At 38.5% G+C, this 22,599-nt stretch overlaps 1 protein-coding gene across 1 annotated transcript in view; it reads left to right on the top strand.

Moving 5' to 3' along the window:
• The first annotated feature begins 940 nt into the window (after positions 1-940).
• CDC42EP3 (CDC42 effector protein 3) overlaps positions 941-22,599 on the top strand; it is a 31,953-nt gene continuing 10,294 nt past the window's right edge. The window contains exon 1 of the mRNA XM_003758352.4: positions 941-1,017. The gene's annotated coding sequence lies outside the window, so the exon portion shown is untranslated. The remainder of the gene's footprint in view (positions 1,018-22,599) is intronic.

Here is a 22,599-nt window from a genome sequence, read left to right as displayed (position 1 = left end):
AGCTCCTCTAAGAAGTGGCTTTTGTGTAATAATGCTAATCCAGCATTTCTTTAGAGATGTAAGGTTTGCAAAGCCACACACACACACACACACACACACACACACACGGATGCTAACAGAACGATATATTTGAAGGTAATCAGAGATGCATCGTTATCTTAGGGAACAGTTAGACCAACTTCCCGGAGATTACTCTTTAAACAAAGGTATCTCTAAGATGAGTCTTTTTGATTAGAGAGGAAACTTGTGGGGGAAGGGAGACGGGAACAGGAGAATTGTGGCTTTCTTTGCCTGCTAGGGGCTTCCGTTTTTAGGAGATCCTCCAGATTTTAGGGATACAGCGGAACCTCGAGGGACTAACAATGGAGTCCCATTGTTCTCCGGGAGAGCACCCTTTTTGGTATAAATGAACCCCCTGGGATCTGGGACGAATGCTCGCGCCCTCCCTTCTCCTGGCGCAGGGCTCAGGGGGTCGGCCGCTTGACCCTGGCAGCAGCAGGACGCAGCCCAGGTGAAGTGGGCGTGATTCTGAGCTGCTTTCCCCAGCGCCCCGCCTATCTTCGTCTTGGTCCCTCCCCTTCTCCGCGCTGCCTCCACCCATTTCAGGTTCTGTCCTCAGTGTTGGAGCTGAAGCTCCCTCAGTCTCCCTCCCACCTTTTCCCTCTTGGCTTCGTCTAAACGTCTGTGCTGTCCGTCGTCCGCGCCGCTGGTGAGAGTGGGCGAGCCCAGCCAGCTTCAGAAGACGACACGATAAACTCGGTGTCAGCTGCCACCATCCCGTACCTCCACCTTCGCTCGGTGCCGGTCTCCCCGAGGGGAAAGCAAGCGAGGCAGCGACACCGGTTCTCTATAGCAACAGCGGCTGCCGGCGAGTCCGCGAGCTCCGCAGCCCAGCCGGGGAGCAAGCCTGGGGGCTGCCAGTCCCTAGGGGCCGCGGCAGCTGGGCGGGGCAGCCAGATCCAGAAGCCGGAGCAGGAGCTCAGCCGGTGGCTGTGGATCCCCAGGGACAGACAGCCCGTAAGTTGCTTCCTAGCTCACCACCCTTTCCCGATAAGTCTTCCGAGATCTGAAGCTGCGGTGTCGGGTTCCAGCAGCCGCTTGGCTTTCCTAGGGGGTGGGGGGTGGGTGGGAGTGAAATTCTCTTTGCTGGAGAGGGTTGCAAAGCTCAGATCTCAGGGAGGGCAGCTGAAAAATTTTCATTACCAAACGAATTGCTGTCTCCTATGATCCTACAAGGACACAAGGGGGCATATAAAACAGCTTAGAGGGGGAGAAGGTTTGAAGGCATTAAGCCAGAGAGCTATAGGATTTATGCCCACCAGTTTTCAGGGTGCGGCTGCCTGGGTACAATGCGCTCTCTCTGGGCTGGGGACAGAACCATTCCTGGATGCCCATTGTGTTTTCTGTAGCACCACACATGGCTGTGGGGCTCTCTTTGGGCCAAGGGCGCCTCTATTGTATCCTCCCAGAGAGAGAGAGAGAGAGAGAGGGAATACAGCCTGGTGCTCTAACCTGCTGGCCAGATCGCTGAATTGTGCTTTTAAAAACTGGTTTCGGAACAGCTGAAGCAATTTGAAAGACTCCCCCTCCCCCCAAAACTTCTAAGTGGCTTGTCTTAAAGGACCATTACTCAGATGGAGAGGCGAGTTGATCTAATTAGAGCCATTTACTGAGGAGGGATTATTATACCGGCTCTCCTCTCTTCCATCCACTCACTCCCCCTTCCTGCTTTGAGAGAAGCATGTGTTTCATCATAAAAATAGAAAGGAGCATATTTTTTTGGCAGGACGTCCTTCTTACTGCTCACTACGGAAGGGGTCAGTTTAAAAATAAATACATGCTTGAACGTTACATTACCTAACCAGACTAAGGCTGTGACTTTAGGCTCCAGCTTAAAGGAAGATCAAAGCCAAGAATACAATTGTGGTGAAAAGCGCAAGACCCCCATACCCTGGGACTCTGCTGACAGCCAAGCTATTCCATTGACTTTAAGACAAAGCAAAACAAGAAACAGTAAGCGAATGAATTGAAATGCTGTTCCAGCAGCAGCAACAGCGCTGTCTAGGATCATGAAGCCACCATGTCCTCATATGTTGAGGTGAACTGGATGCTTTGTGTGCACCCAAGGGAGGAAGATACCAGGAGAAAGAAGCTAGGAGAATGTTAGTTAGCTAAGCAAGTACTCAAAGCTCAGAGATCTCTCGAGTCAGTGAAGAATTTTCTTTTGGGTGCTTATCTATAAAGCAATCCGTGAGAGGTTTCTTCCCTTTTAGTAAGAGGAAGTCCTAACGTGACAGGAAGACAAAGGAAGCTGCTGAAGGTCCTCTAGTAAAGAATTGATGAAAGATTTCTTGGTGTTTCAGAGTAATGATTTGAAAGAAACAGATGTCTAACATTTTTCGTGAAAGTTCTCTCATTTAGCAGTCAGAGAAAAGGTACTTCTATTTCTCCTACAGTTTTGCTGGAGTTAATCAACAAGTATTGCTCAAGTATTTGCTAGGTGTTGGGGATTCCAAAACAAAAACAACAACAAAAAAAATCTAATTTAGTGCCCCTCCCCCCCAGGGAGCTTATGTTTTGTGGTGAAAGACATGTACACTTGTTAGTAACACAAATATGTGTGCATGTGTTTATGCATATATATAAAATATAGTCATTTAAGAGATACTAGTTGGGAGGGGGAGTGATGCTGGAGATTTTGGAGAGAGAATAAATGCTTGAGAAACTTAAGCAAAAAAAAATTGTTCAATTCCTGTATTTCAGGTACACTGCTAGGCATTGGGACAGGTCTTTCATGGAAAGTGATACTTAAGGTGATCTTTAAAAAGAGCTAGGTGTTTCAAACAGTGGAAGTCAGGAGGGTCCTACAACTCTGATTGTGATAAATTATCATTCCTTTTTTTTTTTTTTTTTTTTAAGGATATGCAGGCTTTTATTTAAATGTGTACTTAATAAACTTTCTGAACACATTTTTAAAACCTAAGGAAGCTACATAATTTATGTAAAAAAGATGAAGAACTTTATATTCATATAATCTATATAGTCGTTTCTTTATTATGTTTCCTGCCAAGTGTCAATTTCCCAGGAGGTCCCAACACCTGAGAGTTTCCCAGGAGGTCCCAACACCTGATAAATTCTAGGTTAACATCTATCTTGCATTCAGAGATTAGAACTTTCACCAAAAAAAAAAAAAAAAAAAAAAAAAGTCAGAATGGATCAGTTTCAGTCAGCTAAAATGCTGGTTAGAGATTTTGTAGGTCTCTTTATAATAAATTTACATGTGATACAGATAAATAAACATTCAGCCCTTTTAAAATCCTGCAGAAGGGCCTTACATAAATTGAACTGCCCTATCTGCTATGTAGTCTTTTCTTTAATGTGGTATTTGGTTTTATATCCAGCATATTCCTAAAAGCAACTCTTCTTGCTGACGAAGCCCGTGTTGTTAGCCAGCCTTGCCGATAGAGTTGTTTTAACTTATCCTCCAGAAATTTTTTACCAGACCACAGAATTTTCACAAGCTCATCTGACACTTGTCAGCCATAGCAGTGATGCAGCAAATGGCAATGCCAAGGAGCATGAGAAGCCCAGGACCACTGTTCTGGATTGTATCTTCTATTGTAATTTAAATTATTGCTTGAGTCTGGATTCATTTAGGCCTAGCCCATTTTCTTTCTGGCCATCACTCAGTGGGTCTGTTCCTGTTTTTTCAAAAAAGGAACAAGAACTTAAAACTATATTTAACTGTATTATTTAAAAAAAAAATACCTCTGTCGAATCAGCCATTAAATCTTTTTGCCAAGTATTGAATTCTTGGAATTCGCCAAAAATATCCTAGAATAAGAATCTAGTGTAGTATTAATTATAAGTGGGAAGGGTGTGTGTGAATTTTTGGGAGGCAGTTTAAGTGGAATTACAACATGGTCCTCATAGCAGTATTATAAATACACTGATTTTCTGGTTGGTTGGAATGGTTGAAAGAGTCTCAGAGAGGCCTGGGTTCAAATCCCAGATTTGTTGTGGTCTTGCTCAAATGCTTACCTTTTTAGGTCTTGGTTTCTTAAACTCTAGGAAATTGGATCTGATGATTTTTTTGCCATCTCTTTCATCTTTAAATGTATTCTAATACTATGATCTCTTTTGGTTTTCAAAGATAGCTCTTATAGCATTTATTAAGTGCTCAGCAAGTGGTTTAGCAAATAGAGTGCTGGGCCTGGAGTATGGAAAACCTGAGTTTAAATTTGGGCTCAGATACTTCTGTGTGACTCTATACAAGTCACTTAATCACTTATCCCTGTTTGCCTCAGTTTCCTTATCTGTAAAATGAGCTGGAGAAGGAAATGGCAAATCACTTCAATATCTTTGCCAAGAAAACCCCATGGACAGTATTGGTGTGCTATGGCTCTCAGGGTCACAAAGAGTGGACATGACTGAATGACTATATACCAAACTCTATCTAAGCTCTGGGATTACAAAGAAAGACAAAAATCAGTTTTTCCTCTTAAGAAGTTTACTTAGAGTTAAGTTGCTATTTGTTCCTTTTAGTAGTGTTTGATTCTTCCTGACCCCATTTGGGGTTCCCTTGGCAAAGATACTAGAGTAATTTGCCATTTCTTTTTCCCCACTCATTTTACAGATAAGGAAACTGAGGCAAACACGGGTAAGTGATTTGCCCAGGGTCACAGTAAGCATATTTGAACTGATGGAGATGATTCTTCCTGATTCCAAACCCAGTGTACTATTCAATGGGCCACCTATCTGCCTTTACAAGAGTATAAAATAAAAATAGAGGGAAATTAAGGAAGACCTGTTAATGCTGAGATAGTCTTCCCTGGTGCAGGCATAGTTCTCCATGTATGAAAAGTAATCATTGAATAAGAGCTTCAGTTATATCATCCACTCACATTATTTTAGCTTCTGATTTCTCTTTGCCATTACTTGTGCTAAATTATTTTAGCTTTTAACTTCTCTTTGCCATTATTTGTGCTAAAGTTACCAGCATTTGACAATGTGGTATAGATTAGTTAGTAACTACAAAATACCACATACGTGTCTTTCTTATGGATGTAGGAAGCTTATAGTATGATGGGATGGAACAAGACTAGAGAAAATGAAGAGCAATAACAATGGTGAATTTGGAAAGGGCGCCATGCCAGGATTAAGAAAAAAGATATTTGAGGGAATTCTGTTGTAGCTAGCATCTTAGTAGGGAAAGGGATGACTCCTTTTCAAGACCAAGAAAACAAGGAGAAGTAGTTTTCTTGGAATAAAATAAACAAGTCTGCAAAAAGAGCTAGCAATAGCCCTTCTGCAGATGTTTCTGTCAGATGTTTGACTCCTAAGATAAGATGCAATATAAGAGAGAATGGAGAGTAACTCAGTGATCCACTATCCTTTAGATATTACAATAGACAAATGCCACAAAACTGACTAGATAAGAGGGTGCTATGAGAGATACAGAAAGAAAATTCTTTGAAACTCTGAGAACTAAATTGGATAACCCTAGTGGCCTGTTCTGGCCATTGTTATCATAGATGCCTTAGGTTTGTGATTAACATTGGGATTGTACCAATGCAGGTCATGGTTATATTAACAATTTAATAGCAATTTTAAAGTTTAGTAACATTTTAAAAGCAGAAACACTGCCTTTAGAAAGGAATGGAAAAGCAATGGAGCTGTCCAGTCCTATTTGGATCCTTGTGAGAGAAGAGTGACAAAGACAGAGAGAATTACCTAATATAATTAATCCAACAGTATTCTAAGAGATATTCTTTCCCTTTAAGAATTCTTTGATGTCTGCCTTTAATGATCTCCAAAAACAATTTAGATTTCATGACAGTATGTTTGGTACTTCCAGGTGAATTTGAGTAAGACTTATATGCCTTTTCCTTCTTTCGTTTTAAAAACATAAATTACAAAGATTAAATGGAAAAGTTGACTTTCAGAATAACTAGAAATAAAAACTGATGGGTTTCTAGTTTAAAACAAATGGTTTTCTCTAAAGAGGATGGATGTTGTTCACTAATACCTAATGTTTGCTGTTGTTGGGCATATGAGTTCTAAGGGAAACCTCAGACCTCAAGTTTAGGTGAAGAAGAAAGGGATTTTTCATTTATTGTTTCGTGTATATGTTTAAATTTTCTTTGGGGATTAGTCATCTGGTTTTGAAGTCTTTATTAAACAGTTGTACAAAAAAAGTACCTATGAGTAATGATCAGGTAGGTTAATATGTTAATTGGAATCTATGAATGTTTTAGCAATTATTTGCTAGAAAATAAACAATAAGAAAATTCTAATTAGGTAGATTCTGGTTAACATTTTTCTATTTGACAAAGCTAGCAAGTGATTCAAAGGTGATATGGGTTTCAGTGTCCTAGAACCTACAGTCTAGTCTCAGATTTGTTGTTGGACCAAGATACCTAATTTCTTGGAGACTTGGTTTCCTTACCTGGAAAATAAGTAGTTACATCATATTTCTAAGATTCATCTAACTTAAAAATTCTCTGATTCCCAATCTCAGGAGAACGGTGGCCTGTTTCATATAGCAAAATTAGATGTTAAAGTAGTATGCAATTACCTGTATGAACAAATAAACACATGTGTAGCTTTTGCGGAAGCTAAATAAAGCAAATGCAGAGAACAACAGTGTAAAGTGGCTATTTGAACAGTCTATAGTTCTGTTAAAATGGACTTTACAATTTATTTGAATCATAAAAATTATAATAAATTGTCAAAAAAATTCGACTGATCTGTTACTTAGCATGGTACAACTTTCCTCATGTGCATTGGACTCATCTATGCCTTTTTTTTCATCTTGTGCAATTCTTAGCCATTGCCTTTCATAGGATCTCCTTAGAGAGTCTGGCCTATGTACTGTGGGCTTTCTTGAGGCCTTTTACATTCGTTGGGTGATTGTATGTTCTATCTGTTGACCCTTCCTTTTGCTGCATGCTCAGCTCCTTTTCTAGTCATTCATTTCCTCATATTTTTTATATCAATTATTGTGCATAGTTAAAAATATGCATCATTTATTATGCTCACCATGCATCTCTCCATTACTCTTTGAATCATCCACAACTGTAACTTTTCAGAAAATTCCAAGTTTTGTAACCATTCAGCATCATTTCCATTTTTCTAAAAAAACAAAACAGATGGACTTTTGTGCAGGAAAACAGTTTTGTTGTCATTGTGGTTCAGTCATGTCTGAGTCGTCATGACCCCAATTGGGGTTTTCCTGGCAAAGATACTGGAGTGGTTTTCCATTTCCTTCTCCAGATCATTTTTACAGATGAGGAACTGAGGTAAATAGGGCTAAGTGACTTGCCCAGGGTGATCACACAATTGTTAAGTGTCTGAGGCTTTCTGGATTCAGAAAGATGGTTTACTCTATTCACTATGCCACCTAGCTGTTCCTGTAAACAGTTTGGCATCATTGAAAACACAGCACAGTTTTGCCAAATGAAATTTAGCCCCTCTTCCTCTTCCTCTTCCTCTTCCTCTTCCTCTTCCTCTTCCTCTTCCTTCCTTTCTCTCTCTCTCTCTCCCCCTCCTTCCCTCCCTCCCTCCTTTTCTCCCCCTCTCTTTCCTCTCTCTCTCTCTCTCTTTCCCTTTCTTCCCTTCTTCCTTCCTTCCTTTCCTCTTTCTTCTCCCTCGCTCCCTCCCTCCCTCTCTCCCTTCCTCTCTTTCTCCTTCCCTCCATTCCTCCCTCCCTTTCTCCCTACTTACTTTCCTTCCTCCCTCCCTTCCTTCTTTCCTTCCTCTTTCCCTCCCTCTCTTTCTTTCTTCCTCTTTCCTCTCCTTCCCTTCTTTCTTCCTTCTCCCCCCTGACTAAACAACAACAATTAGTATTTATAGGTAGTTCAAGAATTCCCTTCTACAATGAATAATAGAGTAACAAAAAGGGGAGAAAGGGTACCCTTTTTTGTATATTTCTTTAGGTGGTTGCCATTGCCAAAGAATCCCATTATTTTTTTTGGGGGGGGGGGTGTTGTGGGAGCAGGGTTTGGTGACAGGCCTCACACTTAGCAGGACATATGATTCTTATACAACAGAATCTGTTTTGAAACACTTGAAGTGTCAAAGAATTTGACACAACTCCCTTGTCAAGTCTACTGGCATTACCTTCAAGAAACTGTGGTCACTCTTACATTATGGTGAGACAATGGAACAGGACTTTGTAGAGTAATATAATAGCTAATAATAAAACTTATGAAATTTGTCTACCAACTAGGACTATTGTTTTGAAATATTTTTTCATTTTTAGTTTTGCTGAGGACTAATCTAAATTTCAAAAGCAAGTTAAATTAACAGGACACAAGTTTCTGAGTAAAAGCAGTGCAATATTTAGTAGAACCCCAAATTGGAGAATCAACAGATCCTGGCCCTTGTCTCTTTCTACCACTATATAAATGTGGGCAAGTTATTTTCACCTGTCTTAGACTCACTTTCTTTTTCTATAAAATTATGAGATTGGACTGTTTACTTGCTATGACACTTAGCAGAAGGAATATTCTAATATTTGATTATTTTGTGTGAAGACCCACAAATCAACCAGACCAGATGCATGATTATCTGTTCCTTCCCTTGAAAAAGTCTTCTTTGAAGTTGTTATCTGGTGGGAACATGTCCCTGTCATTTATCTGGTTTCATGTGAGTATTGGACATCATTCATCTTAAATGCAGAGAAACCAAACTTTTTGCTGCCTTGGCTAGACTATAGGACATTAAATTCCACCAACAGGTTGCTTTAGCATTGGATGCTAAATGACAATGAATAAAAGCCGGGGATACTCACTCCAGAATCCAAACCCCTGTGAACAGGATTTGGACTGGATAGAGCACTGTGCTGAGGTGGATTAGCATTTCTGGGTTTCTTGGTCACAGATGGTACTCCATACCTGAATCAGCTATTTCAAATATGCATGGCATTTTGGTCACAAGGTAAATAAGTTGGATTTTCATTTATCTGAAGATCTTTACAAATTTAACCCTCCCCCCACCCCTTAGTGGATACTGCCTCAAATTGAAAGGAGGTATAGAATAAATAATTATATGTGACAGTACTTACTATATGGCAGGCTCTGAGCTAAGTAAGCCCTTTATTTGATCCTCACAATAACCTTTTATAGGCAGTATCCTTATTCCCATTTTATAGATGAGGAAACTGAAGCAAACTGAGGTTCTGACGTTGGATTTGAAACCAGATCTTCCTAACTCCAGGTCCAAGGCTCTAGCCACTATATCATCTAACTGCTGAAAACATTGGACAGAGAACCAGTTTACATTACTACTAGCTCTGTGACACTGAGCCTCAGTTTCCTCAACTATAAAATGAGGGGATAGGAATAGATGGCCTTGTAAGGTTTCTTCCAGCTCTAAATGAAATAAATGATCCTATGAAATTATGTCATCCTAACGATGATGGCAGTAGGTAGTGTCATCTCTGTAACCATTACTATCTCTTAGAAGGGACTCCAAAGTTAATGCATCCCAAAATAGGTGGGAAGAAGTAGAACTCCAGTTTAAGATGCTGCTTTGTGGTCTTATTTGCCTTTAGTTTCATGTTTTCTCTTAGAGTTTCTTACTCTAATTTTAGTGACTAGGTGCCTTTAAACAAATATACCCTTGCTACATTAGTAATGGGGGTTTCACTGGGGTGGGACTGGGAAGCAAGAGCAAGTAGAGGAAGTCTGAGAGTGGAGATAGGAAGGAATGCAAAGACCGGCCCTGGGAGTCTCATATTTGAAATACAAGAATTAGGGTAGCTTTCCTCCAAAGACATGTTTCTTTTGGTTAGTGGGGTGAAACTTGGGAGGAAGGCAGTTGTGCTTTAAATAGATGGAAGGACCTTAGGCCTAGAAATTCCATTTACCTATTATTGTTTTGTCAATCTGTCATGTTCAATTTTTTGTGACCCCATTTGGGGTTTTCTTGACAGAGATATTGGAGTAGTTTGCAATTTCCTTCTCCAGCTCATTTCACAGATGAGGAAACTGAGGCAAATAGAGTTAAGAGGCTTGTCTAAGGTCACCTAGCTAGTAAGTATTTGAGGCTGAATTTGAATCCTGATTCTCCTGATTCAAAGCTTAATACTCTATCCACTGGGCTACTTACATGCCCCAACAGTGCACACTATCGACTTAACATTCATAGTCTTAGAGAATTGCCTGGGAAATTGAGAGAATGAATGATATAAGAGACTAGTCTTGGAACCTAGTCTTATGGTTCCTCTGTTCCACTATTCCTCCTTGTCTCCACTCAGATGGTATGATGTGTGTGTGTGTGTGTGTGTGTGTGTGTGTGTGTGTGTGTATCTTTAATCATTAATCATTTTTGTTTTAAATCAGGAAAAATATATTGAGTATCCTTTAAGTGTTTTCTTGACGCTTAAAATCTTCCTTGAAATGAAGACGTGTCAAAATAAGTTACTTATTATGTGCCAGGCATTGTCAGAAAAAAAGAAAATAATCTCTCCCCTAATGCAGGAGAATTTATTTTGTTATTGAGTCACATCCAATTCCTCATAACCCTATTTGGCATTTTCTCAGTAGAGAAACTAGAGTGGTTTGCTATTTCCCTCTCCAACTCATTTTTCAGAAACTGAGGCAAATGGTGTTAAGTGACTTGCCCAGGTCCAATATCTGGGACCTGATTCAGTCTTTCTGACCCCTGGTTGGAAAATCTATCTACTGAGTCACCTATCTAGCTCCCCCAGGGAGGAGACTACATGGATACAGCTGAGAATACAAGATATATACCTACCTATAGGATATGTAGAGAAAATGGGAGGTATTGTATTAGGAAGCAGAATATTTAATGATGTAATTCAATTAGTATTTGACTTTATAAAATAAATATTTATTTAGTGTCTCCACTGCTAAGCTCTGCTATAGCCTCTGATTCCAAAGGTAAAAACAAAATGGATCCTAGCCTTCTAAGAATTAACTGTGGAAGTGAAGGCTGAGGGAGAAACACACTAAGTACACACTAAGATAAGTAAATATCATTTAGGGAATTGGGAAGGAGCTATCTGGAAAGGCGTCTAGCTCTGAGGTAGTAGCTCTGGAGCCCTCCCAGAACTTAGGGATTCTAAGACACTGAAGTAAAAAAATTACACTGGGGAGAAACTAGGACAGTTTTTTTTATGTGTGTGTGTGTACACATATACATACATATATACACACAATATATATACATATATGCACACACACTATATATATGTGTGTGTTACACACAATATACACAACATAGTTGTCCCTAAGGTTTTGAAAGAAATAGATTGATCATTATTATAAAAAGGAAATATTTAAATTTTAATAACATTTTAAAAACTAAAAACTGAACTCACTTTTTTTCCTTTCAAGCCCCAGCCACATGATTAAAGAAATTTAATTTCTTCTCTTGAGAACCAATCCTAGGACTTATTTAAATAACCACACCTATTCTTCATCTATTATAGACCAATTCCAACACTCCCTACTGGTCAGTTCCCAAGTGTTCCTTTCATAGACTGTTATTAGTCTTTTAGGATATTTATAATATAAAACCATATCTGGGTGCTCTCAGCAGAAGCTGGTGCCATTGAGGACCCTCCCCCCAATAACTTTGGGGACATAATAAAAAAAGTTTGGAGACATGTACTAAAGTACATGTACTAAAGTAACTAGCCCTCACTTGCATGGTCCTTATTTCTAATATCTTGGTAAGGATTAGAACCAGTGCTGTAAAGTTTTTTCACTTAAAAAAAAAACAAATTTCATTTCAATGATGCATTTTCAAGTCTTGAAGCTTATCTTGGGACCTCCAAAATGAAATTAGAAACTAGAGGTTTTGAAACTTACACTCCTTCCGTCTCCCCAACATTCTGACAGAGAAAATCAAGGGACAAATTAAGACCTAGGGCTTTACAGATTCTTCTTTTGTAACCTTTATGGTGGTTACTGTTGGTCCTTCGTTCTGGAAGAACGAACATGACATCTCTGGAAGAGAAACATGACATCAGGGAGATGATATCACATGCAAGTGAATTGTATTTCTGAGAAGGAGGGCTGTGCTAGGTCACCTGCCTCACTTCCCTTCAGAGCCATCTGGGTCTAGTAACAAGATATAGATCAAGATGACTGGAGATGACTCCAAGATGGAAAAGGGATTAAGTGGTAAAAAACTCTCCTTTTCTCAGGTCTCTTCTCAAACTGGATCTCTTTTACAACCACTTTAAAAGGTTTTATGCTCTTCAAGTCATTTGAACTAACACTTGTTAATTTCCCATTTAGTTCCAAGCACTGATATCCCTTGAAGGTGAATAGAAATCGACTTTTCCCTCAGGGAGCGGACTGTTCTAAAGAAAACTGTTTTAGTTCTTTGGGATAGAGTGTTTCACTTAGGGGGTTGCATCACCCGGATGAGAAAGATTGGAAACAATTCTATCCTACAACAATGTTACCTGATTTGTTTTAAAATCTATCCTGGGGAATAATCAATCAGCTTTGATCTTAGATTGTAGAACTTTGGAGTTGGAAGGAACCTAGTTGGAAGGAACATCTGTTTCTGAAGTAATCCCATCAGCATGTCTGACTTTTGAAAATTTTCTTCATTGGCTAATACTCTATTTTGGAAGACAATTTCATCACTGCTAAGGGCTGGTTGGAAAGAAGGAAGGGAGTAACCATTAATTAATGAAATGACTACTGTGTGCCAGTCACTGTGCTAAATTCTTTACAAATATCTTATTTGGGATTCACAACAACCCTGTGAAGTAAATGCTATCATTACCCCCATTTTGCATTTGAGGAAACTGAGAAAGGTAGGAGGTTGCATCTTGCTCAGGATCATACAGCATTGAGTGTCTAAGATCATTTTCAACTAAGGATTTTCAGACTTTAAAGTTAAGAGCTCTATCTACAGAACCACCTAACTACCTCTATTCAGATTTCTCGTGGTGGTACTAAATCCACCCTATTAAAAAACTCCAAAGAAATCAAATCTTTCTTTGACATGAAAATCCTCACGTATTGTAATCATGGAATCAAAAGCCAGAAAGGATGCATGAAGCATTTAATTTAATTTGTATTTAAGCTATCTTGAAGACAGGGACTGTTTTTGACTTTCTTTGGATCTCCATCCCTTAGCTCAAAGTTTCTTAAACTGTGGTTTGAAACTCCATGTGGAGATCATGAAATTATGATTTATTGTCATAAATGTTTGATTTGTATACCTATTTTATATACCTGTTTACTTGGAGTTGTATAAAAATTTCTTGGTTTAAAAGGGGTTATGAATGGAAAGAGTTTAAGATGCCCTGCCTTAACCCACTATGTGGCACATAGGAAACTTTTAATAAATACTCATTGACTATCTAATAAGAATCACTTCTATGGCATCTGCAGTAAGTCATTATCCAGTCTTTGCTCCATGTAAAATAAAGGGAGGAAAATTCACTCTTTCCCAAAGCAACATATTTTTTCCAGGTAACTCTTATTAGGAAGTTTTTCCTTTCATTAATCCTAAATGACCTCTCAGAAACTCACACCCAGTTCTTCTAATTTTGTCCTTTGTACAAAGGAGTAGGATCTTTCCTCTGACGTTGGTTTTCTACCTGACCCAGTAGACTTTTCCCCATGTTAACCATCTCTGATTTAATCATAATTACTTATGCCATGCTTTATTTTTCTTTTTTCAGCTAGACTAATCACAAATTTAGTACATATGAGAGAATAATTTGGCTTTCCCTCTCTTCTCTATCCCAGATCTATAATGGAGTAGTGATTTACCAAGGTTCTTATAATTTCTTCTCCTATATCTCATTCTTCCTTATGGCTTACAATCAGGTCCAGAAGAGCAGTTCCATTTGTCATTTGCTTTACCTTTCTAATAATGAAAAGATTGTAAAGACTAACCACATTGTTTAGTGACTGATTTTGGCAGAGTGAACTGCAGCAGATGTCCCCCATCACCATAGTCTTATGCTTCTATGCCAGCTTTGTGATCTGTTTCTAGAACTCTGATCCCAATTCCTCCTTCTGTCTCCGTCATCTGTAATATGTCTCCATGGAGGAATTTCTCCTGTTAGTCTCTACATTAACACGTTCTGATTGTGTGATTCTGGGCAAATGGTCCCTCCTGGGGATATAGGCATTCTTATACTCCTTTCCAGTATATCACAGCCTTCCCTTTACATCAAACCTTACCCAAATATTTGCTATTATATTTCTGCCCACCTCAACTTCCTCTGGGTCTTGATATAAAAGTGTTGTTCTTTTCCCTGTTTGTTTTAAATAAATCATTTATGGTTCTAGAAAAGCATGTTTAGTCACTTAAGAGTCTGGTTTAGAATTTGCTTCCTTGTTTTAAGATTGCTGTTTACTCTTTTTATTACCTGAACTTAAATCATTCACATTTAGACATCTGAGGTCATAAGTTTTATACCTGGCTGCCTTCAAAGATATTGTTTCCCCTATAACGACCCGAATTAGGATAGCCATCATTTTATGTTAAACCTCACCTCCTCTTTGATTCCAAGCTTGGAAGACTAGCAGGAGCTGTTTACTCCTTCCCCTTTCTTTGTTTGGCTTAAAGCCTTCTTAATTAACTTTGCAAAAATCCTGCCGTTTTTTTCTCTTTCTGTGCAATCCATCTCTGACCAGGAATCTTGTGTTATGATATTTTACCTTGGGGTCCTGAAATCCAAACCCCATTCTCAGACATCTTGATCAGCTGTTCATTTTCCAAATCCTTTTCTCTTTTGAATCCTCAACATTCAAATGGCAACATGTTTAAATACACGTGTCCATAAGGCCTTAAATTTTTTGTCTAGGATTTTCATAATCTTTAACAATGCTTTCTAGGTTTCTTACAGTGGCATTCCTCCCCTCCCCAAAATAATAAATGACCAGAAGTGAGTAATCATCAGGTTTAATCATTTTAGAGGAACTATTGTCTGGGATAGGATAAGAATTGCAGGAAGCTAGACCTTTCTATTATTTAGTTTTGGTTGACAAATAGTTGTCTCAGTGCCCTTAGGAAGTTCATTGTCACCATTATTCATCTTTTTTCTGATGATTCATGGATGATCTCTCTAGTGATGACACCTGTGCATCCTCTCATCATTTATCAGAGTCCTAGAAGCTGTTTCCTCTTTAGGTATTCCAGCTCCTTCTGCTATAGGAGCCTCATCTCTGGTATTTAACTCCACATAAAGCCTTTGGATCCCTTTTCTGGTGGTACTCCCCCCTCTTTCTTAAGTTTCTTGGATTAAGGTTGGACTTGGAAACTGAAAAATCCAAGTTTAAACACCACCTTAGACATTTGTCTAAATAATTATTTGTCAAGCCACTTTAAATCCCCAGCCTCAGTTTCCTTATTTGTAAAATGAGGATAATAGTAGACTCTACTTCATAAGGTTGTGAGAATCATGTGAGAATATATTTTTAAAATTTTATAGAGTCAGAGATTTATAAGTGTTAGCTATTATTATTATCTATCCTCCAAACTCACAAATAATTTAGAATTTCCCTTTTCAAATCTTTTTTTAATTCTCTTTAGTCTTCTTGAAATCTTTCTTCTATTCTTTCAAAGAGTACTTCATTCTTACTGATCACTCAGCTAATAAGTGTGTGTGTGTGTGTGTGTGTACGTGTGTTTGTGTACATCTATATCCATTATTTGATATTGACAAAGACATTCCTGATGGCCTTAAAGGTTTAAGGAGAATAAAGGAGAGCAATGACAAAATGACAGAAAGAGTCAGAGGTCCAGGATAGAGGGAACCCAGAGGACTTGGAGGAGGGGGGTGGGAAGCACAGCTAGAGATTGGGAAAAGAGCAATACCCAGCTAAGCTTTCCCAGAGCAGAAAGTGGGCACACACAAGAGTAATTGAAGACCCAACACCAACTGGAGCAGCTGGTATGTGGGTGTTCTTTTTTCTTCCTGTTTGTATAAAAACTGGGACTACAAGGGGCAGATGGATTTCTAGAGGTAGAGAAAGTCTTCAGAGCCTTATGATGGGGGTTTCTAGGAAATGTAGTCATTTTAGGAATTTTTTTGAGTTGTTTTTAATCATGTCTGTTTCTTGGTGACCCAGTTTGGGGTTTTCTTGGCAAAAACACTGAAGTGGTTTGCCATTTCCTTCTCCAGCTCATTTTACAGATGAGCAAACTGAGACAAATAGATATAAGTGACTTGCTCAGAGTCACAAAGCTATTAAGTGTCTGAGTCCAGATTTAAACTCAGGAAGATGTTTTCCTTACTCCAGGCCCCATGCTCTATTTACTCTACCACCTAGCTGCCCCTAGGAAATCTTAGGAAATAGTAATTTTCTTCCTACTTTGGAAGAAAATGAAACTATGGTGAAGCTCCAACCAGGTGCAGTTACATGAGTGTCATTTAGTAGAATGATGTCCTGCCATGCCAAGATATGGGGAATAATAGTTGAAACAGTGACAGGGAAAACTAGTTATAATACCTTTGGTGGCAAAAGCTTACCATGTTCCATAAAATTACTTTTATAATTTCTATTTAAGTAGCTGGAGTATAATTTTGCCAACTAGTTGTTGATCTGCATGTGGTCTTATCTTTAAATGGGAGGAAGCAGTTGGATATTGATGTACAGATATATAAAAAAAGACCATGGTTTGAGCACTAATGTCCAAAAGCTCCATGTTTTATTCTTGGTTTAAAGGCTGAATGAATTGAGAGAGAATTTCATAATTTTGATTTATCTATTTGGGATATACTTCCCAAAAGTTTTCTACTCAGCTTTCCAAGTCAGATTTTCTTTGGATTCTGGTTAGAGTGAAAAGCAGACACTTTTCTATTTAAGATGACCTGTGATGCTTTAAGTGGTCCTAACATAAGGATTATATTTTGGGACTTGGATCATGATAATAAGAATATTTTCAATATATCTCTGAAGATCTGGACAGTATTGACTACTCAGTCCTTCTTTGGTTTCAATAACACCTCACATTTGGTTTTCCTCCTTGCCAGCATTCCTCTTAAATCTCTTTTGCTTGCATTATCATCCATATGCTGATCCTAAAACTCTGTCTTAGACATGTCTTGCTTTCCCCTCCCTTTCCCTAGAATCTCTGCCTCTTCTAATATAACCTATCCTTTAAAGTTCATCTCAATACTTCTTCCATGAAGCCCATCCTCTAATAGTTCCAGTCAATAATGGCCTTCATCTGTTCTAACTTCTTGTAGTACTTTGTATTTATAATGTCTTTTCTATATATATCATATCCTATTACTAGACTTCCCTCCAAGCACTCAACAAGTCAGCAACTCTGGTCTTATTGTTGTTCCTCAAACAAGACACTCCATTTCCTAGCTCCAGGTATTTATACTGGATGTCTCCAGTGCCTGGAATTTTCTCTTTCCTCATCTTTACTTTCTGGAGCTTCCTTCAGGCCTCAGCTAAAATCCTATTTTTTACATGAAGATATTCTCTATCCTCCTTAATGCCTAATCTCCTCCTTTTGAGATTATTACCTCTACTTTATCATATATATATATATATATATATATATATATCTTAATTTTAGAAATCAATTTTCATCTTGTCTCTCCCATGAAATGCTAAGTGTTCTAAGGATAGTGACTGTTTTTGATTTTTTTTTTTGCTTTGCTTTGTATGCTGATTGTGACTGATACATAGCAGATGATCAATAAACGCTTATTGAGTAGACTAGACCTAAAGCTTTTTGAAGGCAGAGGCTATTTCCTGGTTAATTTTTGTATCTTCTCCCAAGCAAATGTAAGTAGTTGAAAAATTAAGTCTGTAAGGTGCAATCACAATGCTTTGAATATTATAGGTTTATTTAATTGAATTGTTTGGGATGGGGAAAAAAGGGAATGGATGGAATGTTTGTGCTTTGAAATACTATTAATTCCCTACTCAAAAATGTCAATTTTCCTGAGGGATTATTATCTAGTCTAATGAGAAATTAGAATTGGGCAGCTAGGTGGCTCAGTGGATAGAATACCCCACCTGGAGTCAGGAAGACTCATCTTAAGTCAAAAGCTGATCTTAGAACTTTACTAACTCTGTGATCATAGGCGAGTCACTTAACCCTGTTTGACTCAGTTTCCTCATCTATAAAATGAGCTGGACAAGGAAATGGCAAAGCTCTCCAGTATCTTTGTCAAAAAAAAAAAATCCCAAATGAGATCACTGAGAGTCACAAATGATACAATTAAACAACAACAGTGAGAAATTCTCAAGGAAGAATGGCAGAATAAGTGATCTGTTGACATTACATTATCAGTGTTTTGCAATATTCACAATTTCCTTTATAGAGGTCCTTAACCTGGGGGCCCTAAATTTCATTTTTAAAATAGTTTAACATTTTGATAGAATAATCCTATGAGCTTTATTTTATGTATTTAAAAAAATTTCTAAGGAGGGCTTCAGGGTTTCCCCAAACTGCCTAAGAGATTGACCATTGCAAAAAAGATTTAAACCCTTCCCCTCCCACACCATTTGACAATCCAGACAAGAGTTATTAATTATGGGAACTCTAGTATCAAACTCAAATAGAAACAACTGATTATTGACTTAGAAAACAACAAATTAATATTATTTATGTCTTATTGTACTTTTATTTTATTAAACATTACATTTTTAATGTAATTCCAGTTTAACCTTGTTTTGACACCTCTGTTCTAGACAACTTTCTTTGTTTAATATGAAGAAACTGAGATTAAGAGGAAAGTGGCTTTTCCCAAGGTCACACATGTCATTGTTATTGTTGTTTTTAATAACTTATGAAATTTACAGTTTGAACCTAAGTAACTCCAATTGCATATCTAGCATCCATGAGAATGATTTCCTTTAGACAGTTGACCTATATCATACAGATAGGGGATCAGTATATATGGGTATGGAAAGAGCATAAATTTTCTTTTGATAGCATTTTCTTACCCACTCCCCACCCTTCACCTGCTCCCCCATCCTCCAAGGAGGTTAAAGCAGAATAACCAAAAGTATGAAAGGCATTCCACCAGAATGCTATTTATTGAATATTTGGCAATAGCTATTTTTATTTATTCATCTTGACTTGCCCTTGAATTCCCATGTCAGATTTTTCTTTTAGTCTTAATAAATTTAAGGAGGAATCTAACCTACCCACCCCACCCCCAATAAACTCCAGCTGGCTCCTTATCACCTACTGAATCAAATATAAAATCCTGTTTAGCATCCCTCTTCACCTTTCCCCTCCTTTCCAGGGTTCTTACACCTTATTCCCTGCCATCAGGGTTCAGTCTGTTGACACTGATTTCCTAGCTGTTCTGTGAGCAAAACACTCCATGTTTCTGCTCCTAGCATTTCATTTTACTGGCTCCCATGTCTAGAATTCTCCCCCTCCTCATCTCTGCATCCTGGTTTCAGTGTCTTCTTTCAAGTCCCAATTAAAATCCCACCTTCTACAGGAAGCTTTTTCTAATTCCCCTTAATTCTAGTGCCTTCCTTCTGTTAATTATTTCTTATATATCTGGAACATATCTTGTCCATACAAATACTTGTTGTCTCTCGCATTAGATTAGGAACTCCTTGAAGGCAGAGACTTGCTATCTTTTGCCTTTCTTTCTGTTCCCACAGTGATTACCACAGTGCCTGTCACATTGTAAGCACTTACTAAATGCTTTCAAGGTCAGGAGTAAGAATATGAAATACTGCATTTAATAATAATCAGACTGTTTTGATGTGTTGGTGAGTTTTGCTGACCTTCCCCTCCCACTCCCCTCCACCCCTGAGATTATTCTTTTTTGTGTGTGTGTTTGTTTTGTTTTTTTTATTATTTTTATTTTTATTATTATAGCTTCTGTTCCAACTTTTTCCTTCCTTCCCTCCCTCCACCGTCTCCTAGATGGCAGGCAGTTTCATACATGTTAATCATATTAAAGTATATCTTAAATACAATATATGTGTACAGATCTGCACAGTTCTTTTGTTGCACAAGAAAAATCAGATTCAGAAGGTAAAAATAACTTGGGCAGAAAAACAAAAATGTAAGTAGTCCACACTCATTTCCCAGTGCTCTTTCTCTGGGTGTAGCTGATTCTGTCCATCACTGATCAATTGGAACTAAATTGGATCTTCTCATTGTCAAAGAAATCCACTTCCATCAGAATACATCCTCATACAGTATTGTTGTTGAAGTGTATAATGATCTCCTGGTTCTACTCATTTCACTTAGCATCAGTTCATGTAAGTCTCTCCAAGCCTCTCTGTATTTATCCTGCTGGTCATTTCTTACAGAATAATAATATTCCATAATATTCATATACCACAATTTATTCAGCCATTCTCCAATTGATGGGCATCCATTCAATTTCCAGTTTCTGGCCATTACAAAAAGGGCTGCCACAAACGTTTTGGCACATATAGGTTCCCTTCCCTTCTTTAATATCTCTTTGGGATATAAGCCCAGTAATAACACTGCTGGATCAAAGGGTATGCACAGTTTGATCCCTGAGTTTATTCTTTGTTAGAAGGGGTGATTTTCTGGGAAGAGGAGAAGAATGGAATATTATAGGAAATGTAGGTGATGTTCAAACAAGTTATCAGTTTTTACAAACTGCATTAGATAAAGCATGTCTGTGAAGATGAGATCTAAAGGAAGGACTTTAGAATTCAGAGAAGGCAGAATAGGAAAGCGATTAAAGCTTTAAAACTGTACTAAGACTTTTGTGATGCTGTCTATATGGATACAAAGCAGTATCCATTAAAGAAGCGATCAGAATGCATTGAAAGTCTGAGCCATAAGAAAATAAGTGCTGACTTTGCAAGTACAAAAACTGGGGAAAATCAGAACAAAACTGTACTCCTCTCTACCACAGGCACACCTCCCACCTTTCTGTCTCTTAGCTTCTAACTCTCTCTCCCTCTCCTACCCCCTCTCTCTTCTTTTCCTCTCTTCTTCCCCTTCCCTCCTCCCCCTCCTTTGTCTTTCTCCTCCTCCTCCTCTTCCTCCCTGCCTCTGCCCCTTTTCTCCTTTCCCCTTCCTTTTTCTTGTTCTTTTCCTCTTTCTTTCTCTTTCTCCTCCTTTTTCCTTCCCTTCATTCTCCTTTTTCTTTCTCTTCCTCCTCCTTTTTCCTTCTCCGTCTTTGTCTTTCTCTCTCCATATGTGTTTTAAATTAACATTTCAACCTATTTTGTAAGATGGAAGAAATGCCTTTTCTTCTCTCTCCACAGAGGATAAATTTTTTTAACTTGAAAGACAGAACAAAGATGCATTTCTTAAAATAAGTGGAATCTTTGAATACCGACATATTTCCCCCAACCTTCATAAGTTACCAATATAGTCAACTTTCAATTACTCAGTGACTGATTTATCCAGCCTGGCAGTAATCCATACTCCTTGCTTCTCCTCCTCCTTCCTTCTGTTGGCCTTTTCAGTGTTCCTTTTCCTCTTTTACCGGAGGCAAGAGAGAACTAAAGAAAGAAAATGGACCAACAGTTGGACTATTTGCTACCTGCTGTTTTGCCATTGTTGTTCATAATTAAAGTCTCTGTTCAATTCCAGATTGGAAGGAGTTTGGTCCAGTCCACTTTGCTGTGTATCATCCCCAGCTCCATTTGTGATAATCATGGGCTGGCCCTCTCCCCTTCCCTTTCAGAAGTTGGCTCAGTTTTTCTCTCAGGATGCCCCATGCCCTTGATACTTTTGCTTTCTACCATAATGCTTTTCTGGAAAGTCTGTGCATTTCATCTGGGGGACCTGCCCTAAAGCAAAGGCAGCCACTTCTTTCTGACCTTGACTACAGCAGAAGAAGAACTTAGCTGTGACTTGAATCTTTTTGTTGACAAGGTCTTTCTACCCAGCGCCCAGGACCTTTGGTAGGCATCTGTTTTCAAAGGAGTCTAATTTCCAGGATGAATATTATCTAGGGTGTCATCTAGAGGAGGGAAGAAAGAAAAGAGCAAACATGTTCCCAAGCACTCTGAGAGAGGCATTAGAGATTATGGAGAGTTCAGATTTCAGGGTCAAGAGGAGGGTTTGAGAGAGCAGAGGAGACATAAGAAGATTTTAAAGATTGGGGGGAGATAGCTCAGGCAAAGGAATGATAGTAATGTGAAGGAGCTGAGGGGAAGGATAAGAACAGAAGGGGACAAAGGAAGAGAGTTCTTAGTGCCTCAAGTGATATCAACAACAGGGGGAAAAAAACTACCAAAAAAAAAATCTGTACTCCAAAGATAGGGTCTAACACATTTTAGTAGTTCAGTTCATGTAAAGTGATCATAGAAAGCTAGAAGGAATCTCGGGCCAGCTGTTCCAAATCCTTTATGTTACATATGAGGAAATGAGCCCAAGAAAGTTTATGGCTTAAATAACACAAGTAATGGTCTTTACATTGTGACATGCTATGCTATTGAATAATTCTACGAGGCTGATTTCTTTATACCTTTCCTAGATGGTGCCTCAATATTGTCAGATATATGTTATCACAGAATGCCCTTGCCTGTCCTTTACTCTGCTCTTGTATTGTACCATATTCTGGATAGAATACTAAGAATAGTTTGAATCCTACCTCTGACAATAGCTTTGTCACCAGGGGATCTCTGTGCCTTAGTTTCTCCGTCTTAAAATGTCTAAAGT

This window comes from Sarcophilus harrisii, chromosome 2 (genome assembly GCF_902635505.1).
Source record: "Sarcophilus harrisii chromosome 2, mSarHar1.11, whole genome shotgun sequence".
In the NCBI taxonomy this organism is placed as follows: Eukaryota; Metazoa; Chordata; class Mammalia; order Dasyuromorphia; family Dasyuridae; genus Sarcophilus; species Sarcophilus harrisii.
This window is presented reverse-complemented; position numbering and strand designations above follow the sequence as displayed.